Genomic DNA, 9,877 nt, shown 5'->3' on the forward strand with positions numbered 1-9,877 from the left:
AGTTAATTTGGAATATATTTAGATCAAGAAAAGTGGAATTCAGATCTATATTGGGGAAAAACTAAAGTTATCGACTAATCGACTTATTTCGTCGTTTTCACATCCGAGGTAAGTTCGTATGTGATAAATTTCATTATAAGTGTATTTTAATTGCTTTGATATTGTATAAGTTATGAATACGAGACTTCAGATAAGTTTGAAAATGACTCGATGGTAATTCGACATTCAAAATCCCAATTGAACCTTAGGAATAATTTAGGATACTAGTGACATGTCATTAGGGAACATTGAATTGGCTTCGGGCCATGATATTAGCACTTTGGGTGCTAGTTATACCGATTTGGCTTCAGGCCATGATATAGTACTCTGGATATAAGTTACTTTGATTTGGCTTAGGGCTATGGTATAGGTACTTAGTGTGCAAGACTCCTGAGTATCCGTCTTCTATTCCGAATGGTTCAATGAGTAAATGAATAATGTGGTTGAGAATGAGATTGGTAAGTGATAGTACAGGTATATGCATAAACCGTAGAAATGGTGAAGAACGTAATTAGTTTTGTGAATGAGTAATTGAAAGGTTTGTTAGTTGATATGAATTCATGTATCTATAATTAATTGTTGAATTATGTGGATATGATTATATCGAATTTATTTCATACGAGCTTACTAAGTTTTATAGTTTACTTTGTTTATTTTTCTCATGTTTTATAATGTTATTAAGCTAACTCAGATTCGGGGTTCGTCGGAGATCACTTCGCACTATCCACACACGCCCGTCACATAGCCTACCACACGGCCAGGCACATTGCCGTGTGGCATCGACAAGCCCAATTTTTGGCTTTTGTCGATCGCCATTTTTTGAGTTTCTCATTACACACATGGTTATTTTCTAATGTAGTCCCAAAAATGAATAATCCCACCCCTAAACCAGTAGTTATTCATAACCCAAATCAGTTACGATTCACTAATTTAAATAAAAGTTTCTCACAAATAAACTAATTAAAATCCTCCAAAGCACCTTCGAAACTCTTACCACTAATGGACAGCAATCACATGAAATTTAGAATGCTGGAGGATCACTAATTGTCTCACGAACCTCCCCTAAAACGAATCAAATTAATTAGATAATCTAAATACGAATCTTTACACCACAACCTCAAAATTTTAGCAAAGCCTAATACCCAACGAACAAATGTAATGAAGGAATTGAGTAAAAAAACAATAACATCTTACCTCTGAAAACTGAACCCGACTAAATGAAGAAAAACGAACTAAAACTAATTGAAAGTGATGGCAATAGGTTTATAACACAAAACAAAATAACTAAAAGAACAAACAGGAGAAAGACGTGAGAAAGGAGAAAGAAAAAAATAAAAGAAAAACCACTAAAGAAACGTGGGAAAGAGGGAAAGAAAGTGAATAAAAAAAAGGATAAAAACAAAATAGACAACAGGGCAACTGTGGGATATTTTGGAAAATAAAAATAAAAATAAAAATAATTTATTTATTAACAACCAATTTATTTTCAAAAGAATCAAATCCTATCCCACTAACTAATCATATTATTTTTTTCTTAGAGTTAAATTTAATCCAAACTCCTCCACCAGGTTGCTAGAGAATGAAAAAGACAAACTATTTCTTACGCATACAGAGACTCGAACACAGAACCTTAAGTAAATATACTAAGCATTTAACCATTCAACCACACAAAGTCACATGACAACCAGAAAACCAAAACTTAAAATTTTGGGGCGTTACAAATCCTAACATAGTTTTTTAACCCGTTAATAGTAACCCCTGACCCATATGTATGTTGTAAAATTATCCTTTTTATTGACTTCTTTTTTATCAAGATTTGATTTGGTTAGTTGCCTAACTATGTTTCATTATTTGAATTGCTGAATTATATTCTATTAAAAAATTGGAAAAGAAAAATAAAAAATAAAAATATATATTTAATTGAGCTTGTATAATTAGTTTCATATTATGTTGATAAGCTCGCTTCCATTCTTTATTTCATGTTGATGTAATTTCTCTTAATTCAACAACTAATTTTTTTCTAGTTTGGTAACTTATCAACTCGATCTTGATTATAACCAAATTTTCTAACCTTTTTCATACCCTTAATCTAAGCCCCCATTACAATCTTTTAAAGACCTCTTGATTGATGTGTCATTTCATTTTATCGTGGTGGAGATTTGATTTTCAAGTAAGCTTATGGTAATGTCATTTCTTGTTCAACTATTGAGTGCACATTACTTGAACCTTAAACACTTTGAGTGCTTTGAGTGAATCTTAAGTGCGGCTGTCAATTCTTATTGATTTTGAATTTAGGGTAATTATTTATATAAGGAGAAACACTTATGTTTTTTGTGCTTTAAAATTTTTTGGCTTGGATTGCTTGAATCTTCAGTGTCCTTTTGGTTGAATTTCCAATGCATGACTATTTGCGAATTATCTCAAAACATTATTGACGAAAATGACAAATTGAGAAAAGTTAACTTGAATATGGGTTGAGGATTTTGCTTGAGGACAAGAAAATGCTTAAGTGTGGGGATATTTGATAATGTTACATGTAACATGTCTTAATCTCATTCCTTATGCATTTTTGGATGATTACTTGATGTAAAATGGTAAATTTTATGCTCCTAATATTTTAAATTCATGTTTCTATACTTATGAGAGCATTTGGGAGCAAAAGGAACGAAAAACAAGTGAAAACCAAAAATCGGAGCAAGGTATAAGGGTCACACGGGTTAGGCACACAACCATGTGCCAGACCATGTGGAAATCACAAATTGCACTCCAAACACATGGAAAAACGCAATTTGTAGGTTTTTTGGGCATTCTAAGACCTATATATACCTTATATAAGAATAGGGGAGTAAGCCGTCATAGAATACTCAAGAAAACAACTCGGAAAACACCATTGAAACAGATTGTAAAGCAGATTTCCATCAAGATTGAAGATCTCCTTTTGATTTCTTTGAAGATCATTTTGAGTTTCTTTGTTTCTTATGGTTATACTATCTTTTGGATGTTTTTATCTGCAATTATGATCTAACTTTCCAAATACTAAGGGGAGATGAACCCTATGATGAATTTTGTCTTTTGATATATGTTTTATGCAATAAATACTTAGACCTTGTTCTCAATTATGTGTGCTTAATCCTTGGTTTCATATTTCTAGGCTATTAATTCATGTTTGATGTGCTTAAATCAGAGGAGGAATAGACTCTATTTAAGAGTAGATCTAGCATAATTAAGTTGAGTTGCATGCAATCCAAGAAATAGAACGACATAAATCTACTGAATTAGAGTCAAATCTAATAAGGGGATCCAAAGAATGAGGTAATATGGAAGTATGAGTTTTAATTAGAAAAAAATTTCAATTAATCAACCTAGTGTCAATTGTTTTGGTTTTAAAGAGTGATATTAGCATAATTTAGGGATTTCTACAGATCAAGATAGTAAGTGAATAAGTTGTGTAATTCAGATTGATAATGATAGATGAAATCTAGGTGGATTATTTCTTTTGTATAGTCTCGCTTCTTGGTTGTTAATTGTTTATTTTCCTAATTTATTCTTTGTCGTGTTCTTTAATTAATTTTAGTTTTAATCAATCACTCACATTTATCGGTTAAATAATACAAAGGTGGTAATTACTATTACTTTTACTCCTCGTGGGTACGATATATTTGCTCATTATAGCTATACTATTAATTCGTAGGTGCACTTGCCTTAGTCAGATTTTTAGTTGGTTTATGATTGCATCAACTTTTTGGTGCCATTGTCGAGGACTAAAATATTAGGAAAACTTTATTTCTATTAATTTGACCATTTTTTTATTTTAATAATTTTATTTTAATTTAATTTTTACATTCTAATTTTTCGTTTGTTTGCTTCTAACAGGTTCTTTTGGTTTATGACTGAGGACACCCATTGGATCCATTACTTTTTGACAGTGAGATTGAAAACTATGCTTGAAGAAATCATAGAAAGGTTCGAGAAACAAGTCAAAGTCAACAGAATATAGTAGACGATCGAGAGGAAAATGATATTATGCTAGAGATGGGTGATAATCAAAATAATCAGCTACCTCCTGCAGGTCATGATCCTCGTACTATGTATTATTATGTTAAGCCTACTCTAATTGGGAGTAAATCAAGTATTGTGAGACCTACCATTGCTGCAAATAATTTAAAGTTGAAGTCGAACACAATTCAGATGGTAGAATAGTATGTTCATTTTGATGGTTTACAAGATGAAGATCCATATATTCATTTGGAAATCTTTTTAGAGATTTAAGACACATTTAAGATAAATGGCGTTTCTAATGATGCTATACACTTACGGTTATTCCTATTCTTGTTGAGGAGTAAGGCAAAACAGTGGTTGAATTCACTTCCACGAGGCTTTATCAGGACTTGGGATCAAATGACTGAGAAGTTTCTATTGAAGTACTTCCCACTGGCTAAAACAACTAAGTTAAGAAACAATATCTCTTCTTTTGTTCAATTTGATATGGAGACATTGTATGATACATGGGGGAGATTTAAAGATCTTTTGAGAAGGTGCCCTCATCATGGGTTACCTTTGTGGTAACAAGTTCAAACCTTCTATAACGGTTTAAGTCCCTCAACTTAGTAGTTAATTGATGCAACAACTATTGGACCACTGAATAATAAAACACGTGAGGAAGCTCAAGAGTTTATTGAGGAAATAACACTGAATAACTATCAGTGGCAAGTCAAGTGCAAACATAGAATAAAAAATTTTATGGTTTGAATTTTTCTAAGCAGGTAAATTCGGTGATGCAATGCGATACGAATGGAGTGGGGATGCTTAATCTAGAATATTCACCCTTAAATTCTAACATGGAACATGAGCAAGTCGATTTTTTGGGTAATAATTCTAGACATTAAAATAGCCCCTATAGTAATAATTCAGGATAGATGAATCATCCAAACTTTTCTTTCGGTGGTCAAGGAAACAAAAGTTCACAATCCCTTCCGGGATTTCAGAAACCTTATCAACAAGAAAAGAAACCAAAACTTGAAGAGGTGCTTGCCAAATTTATTTCAGTTTCGAAAACTTGATTTCAAAACATTGAGACAGCTCTAAAAAATCAGCAAGCATCAATTTAAGGTCTTGAAAAACAAGTTGGGTAGCTTGCTAAACTTGTTCTAGAAAGACCACAAGGTAGCTTACCTAGTCAAAATGAAAATAAACCAAATGAGCAAATCCACCCAACCACTGTTTGAAGCGTGGAAGGGTTAGTGGAGCCTAAATAGAAGCCGAAGCTAGAAGATGTTGTGAAAAATGATGAGGTTGAGTAAAGCAAGAAAGAGCATAAGCTGGTGTTTAGAGAATACATACCTCAAATTTCATATCTAGTAGCATTGAAGAGAGACCACACAAAAGAACAATATGAGAAATTTCTTGAACTCTTGAAAAAATTGCATATTAACTTACCTTTTGTTAAAGCCCTTTCATAGATACCAATGTATGCAAAATTCTTAAAGGAGCAGATAATGAATAAAAGGAAGTTAGACGACTTGTCAATTGTGGATCTTAATGAGGATTGTTCAGCCATTCTCCAAAATAAACTACCCAACAAGCTTAGAAATCTAGGGAGTTTTACTACTTCTCGTCTCATTGGTAGTTTAAATGTTGAAAAAGCTTTGGCTGATTTGGAGGCTAGCATAAATGTTATACCTTATAAAATTTTCAAACAACTTGGTCTTGGGGAGCTAAAACCTACTAGGGTGAGTACTCAATTAGCTAACAGATCAATCACATCTCGTAGGGGTATTATTGAGGATGTATTGTGAAAGTAGATAAAATTATATTCCCTGTTGATTTTTTTGTATTGGACATAGATGACAATTGTCATTGATGTGGGTAATGTTGAACTTGTGCTGAGTGTAGGTGATGTAGAGGTTACTCTTCAAGCACGTGATTTTGTTAGAGTCCCTAGTGAGCAAAATTATGCTAATTATTCTGCTAAAGTTAGTAATCATGCGGCTTAACATTCTTTGTAGGAAATCACTCATGAAAACATGTTAGAACCATATTTTATTCAAAGTGATAGAACTCGAGGGCGAAATGAAAAGTGAATGGTGTAGCTCGACAAACTAGATAAATGGCAAACAAAGGCTGATGTGAAACCGAAAAAACACAAGGAAGAAACAAATCAACGACATGATGTGCATGTGAAGAGAATGAACCAATTCAAAGTTGAGGACAAAATTCTATTAGACAAATCAGATCCACGAATGTTTTCTTTAGAGTTTAAGTCAAGAGGGTCTTGCCCTTGTGTGGTAAAAATCATTTTTCCATACAGTACAATTGAGGTAACACATCCTGATTACAGCATATTCAAGGTAAACAATCATTATCTCAAATTTTATTGTGTTGGTAATACTGATAACGAGAGAAATTAGCTTCAGCTCAAAGATCTGCCTTAACCGTGAGCTTAAAAAGGGAAAAGTGGAGCTTAGACTCTAAATAAGTGCTTTTTGGGAGGCAACCCAAGTGTTTTTATTTTTATTTATGTATTTTACTTTTATGTTATTTTTTAAAAAAATTGAAAAAAAAGTGGTTCACATGGTTTAGGGTGATCCACACAGCCTAAGAACACGATTGTGTAAGACACACGACCTAGGAGAAGTAAAAGGTGATTACACACAGCCTAGCACACGACCATGTCTGACACACGACTTGGACACATAGGTGTGTCCCAGGCTAGGTGGCTACTAGGCATAATTTTTCCTTGTTTTCGAAGCATCACATGGGCTACAATGTACCACACGGCCTGTCAACACGGTAGTGTAGGACATACAACCTGGACACATGGGCATTCCCTAGGCCATGTGGAAATTTGGCTTAATTGTTTCAAATTTTTGAATCACTTATAGGCTGTCCCCATTTGCACAGTCGTGTGGTGCACACGGCCTGGCCACATGGCCATGTATCATTTTAAAGCTAGTTTTTTTTTTTTTGATATTTTTTTCTTCTTTTGTTTCCTTCTTACCCAAACCTAAGTGATTTCATTTAGTTTTATTTTTATTTTTATTTGTATTTTTGTTTTTGTTTTTGTTTTTGTTTTTGTTTTTGTTTTACTTTTATTTTATTTTATTTTATTATGCACCATACTTTTATTGTTTTGTCAACTATTTTTCTATTTTTTTTATCTTTATTCATTCTTTTTATTTTCTTATTAGTTTGCTTGAAAAATATACTTCATTTAGAATCATCCACGATTTCAGTTTTCACTATTTTGGTAAAATCATCCAAATTTATGTTGATTTCAGTTCCCTTATGATATTTTGCTTATTGGTTTATATTTGTTTGTGTTGAGTATATCTTATATTTCAGTCAAATTTGAGACGTAATCTTCTAGTTAAACTCTGTTTATTTATTTCAATCAAACTCTGGTTAGTCTAGATTATTTTATTATTATTTGACCTGTGAATTTAGACTATAAATAGGCTCTTTTACAACCTTAGAAAATACACCCATTAGAGATTAGAACTCATAACACTTTTGGAGAATTTTGTGTTTATGTTCTGATGGTTCGTTATTTTCATGGTTTTGGGGTTTAGTTTTTATCTCCATCTTTTGTACTCTTTGTTCTTTTGCCATTATAGTAAAATTTTCTTTGCTCGTGGTTTTTTATCCTATTTGGAGGGGTTTTTCCCGTTAAATTTGTGTGTTAAAATTTTCAATTTCTTCTGCTATTTTTTCCTTTTTGTTACTTAATCAGATTGATTCCCAACAAGTGGTATCAGAGCTAGTTCAATTTTCTCAGCTCAGGGTATTCAGAGATGGCAGCAACAAGGTTTGACATTGAGAAGTTCTATGGTGTCACAAATTTCAATCTACGACAAGTTCAAATAATGGGAATTCTAGTTTAGACCAGCTTGGAAAAGGTAGTTACCGGAAAAAAGTTTGAGAATCTAGATCAGTCAAAATGAGAAGAGCTTGATGAAAATGTCTTGCCTACAATCTAGTTGTACCTCGCGAATAGGGAATTGTAGGAGGTATTGATGGAGAAGACCTCATCCACATTGTGAAAAAGGTTAGAAACTCTTTATACGACTATTACGACTATGTCTCTAGCTAATCGTTTAGTATTGAAACAACGTCTATTTACGTTTCGCATGAATGAAGGTGAGTTTCTTAGAGATCACATCATTCAATTCATTACTGTTTTAGATGATTTAAATAACATTAAGGTTTAGATTGACGATGACTATCAGCCTATGCTATTGTTGTGCTCTTTACCCCCTTCATACAAGTCTTTCTGGGAAACCATGATTTATGTGAAAGATAATCTCTTATTTGAGTATGTGAAGGGTCATTTGTTGAGCAAAGACAAACTCAACAATGAGTTTGGTTCAGATAGCAAGATAGATAAGCAAGCTTCCATTTTGGTAGCATCAAAGGGGCGAGACAAAAAGTGTCACTATTGAAAAAAGTTAGGTCACATCAAAGCAGATTGTTATAAACTGTGAAATAAAAGGGCTGTTGAGAGCCATGAGAAAGATGATTTCTTCTTAGTGTGAACAAGCAATAGCTCTGAGTTTACGTCCGAATGGATCCTAGACTCGGGATGTTCATCCACATGTGTCCCAATAAAAAATGGTTCTCCACATACAGTTTAGTTGAAGGTGAAGTTTTGCACATGGGAAATGATTCATCCAGTAAGGTAATTGGTATTGGTACTATTAAAATTAGGATGCTTGATCAGATTATTAGGATACTCTCAGATGTTAGGTATGTACCTGATTTATGAAAGGGTCTCATCTCCTTGAGTATTTTAGACTCGAAAGGTTGCAGAACCAACATCGAGTCAAATGACATTAAGGTATCTCGTGGGGCTCTCATTTTTGTTAAAAGGTAAAAGGACCGATAGTCTTTATATTTTTGAAGGTTCTATACTGATCGAAGAAATTGGATGTCTCTTTTCTGTTACAGAGTCAAAGTCAACTCGTTTAGAGCAGAGGCTACTTGATCATAGGAGGGAAAAAGGTATGACCGTTTTGTTGAAGAGAGGTTCTTTTTTGGATGCAGGTTTTGAAAAAGTAGGGCATTGTGTTCGTGAAAATCAGACCCGGGTTAGTTTTGATTTAACAGTGCACAAGTTGAAGGCTAGAAGTCTTCCAGCTTGTAAGCACAAATTAGACTCAGTTAATTCCCTACCGAGTTTAAGATAGGCCAACGACGGGCTTTGGTAAAGATGACATTGTGGAAATATGAGTCAAGGTGGAGATTTGTTGAGTATGCCTCATATTTCAGTCAAATTTGAGAAATAATCTTTCAGTTAAACTCTGTTTATTTGTTTTAATGAAACTCTGATTAGTTTAGATTATTTTAATATTATTTGACCTATTAATTTAGCCTATAAATAAGCTCTTTTACAACCTTAGAAAATACACTCAATAGAGATTAGAACTCATAACACTTTTGGAGAATTTTATGTTTATGTTTTGAGGGTTCTTTGTTTTCGAGGTTTTAGGGTTTAGTTTTTATCTCCATCTTTTATACTCTTCGTTATTTTTCCATTATAGTAAAATTATGTTTATCCGTGGTTTTTTTATCCTATTTGGAGGGGTTTTTCCACGTTAAATTTGTGTGTTAAATTTCTCAATTTCTTTCCCTATTTTTACTTGCTTGTTCCTTAATCCGATCGATCCCCAATAGTTTGTACATTGAGGGCAATGTACATCTTCAGTGTGGGGAGGATTTTATATACTTATGCTATATAGCCCCTGAATTATTGTTTGTGTTTAAGTAATTTTTTCGTACCTAACATTGAAGTAATTTCTTTTAATTTGGAGTTTTTGTTGATTTTGTTTTAGGATTTATTTGT

The 9,877-nt window shown here is 33.0% G+C and overlaps 1 non-coding gene across 1 annotated transcript; it reads right to left on the bottom strand.

Moving 5' to 3' along the window:
- Positions 1-4,485: 4,485 nt before the first annotated feature.
- On the bottom strand, positions 4,486-4,592 carry LOC128283218 (small nucleolar RNA R71). Its single transcript, XR_008273560.1, has one exon. It is a non-coding gene; the product is annotated as a small nucleolar RNA R71 (small nucleolar RNA).
- Positions 4,593-9,877: the final 5,285 nt, after the last annotated feature.

The sequence above is a fragment of the Gossypium arboreum genome, chromosome 10 (assembly GCF_025698485.1).
Source record: "Gossypium arboreum isolate Shixiya-1 chromosome 10, ASM2569848v2, whole genome shotgun sequence".
Taxonomy (NCBI): domain Eukaryota; kingdom Viridiplantae; phylum Streptophyta; class Magnoliopsida; order Malvales; family Malvaceae; genus Gossypium; species Gossypium arboreum.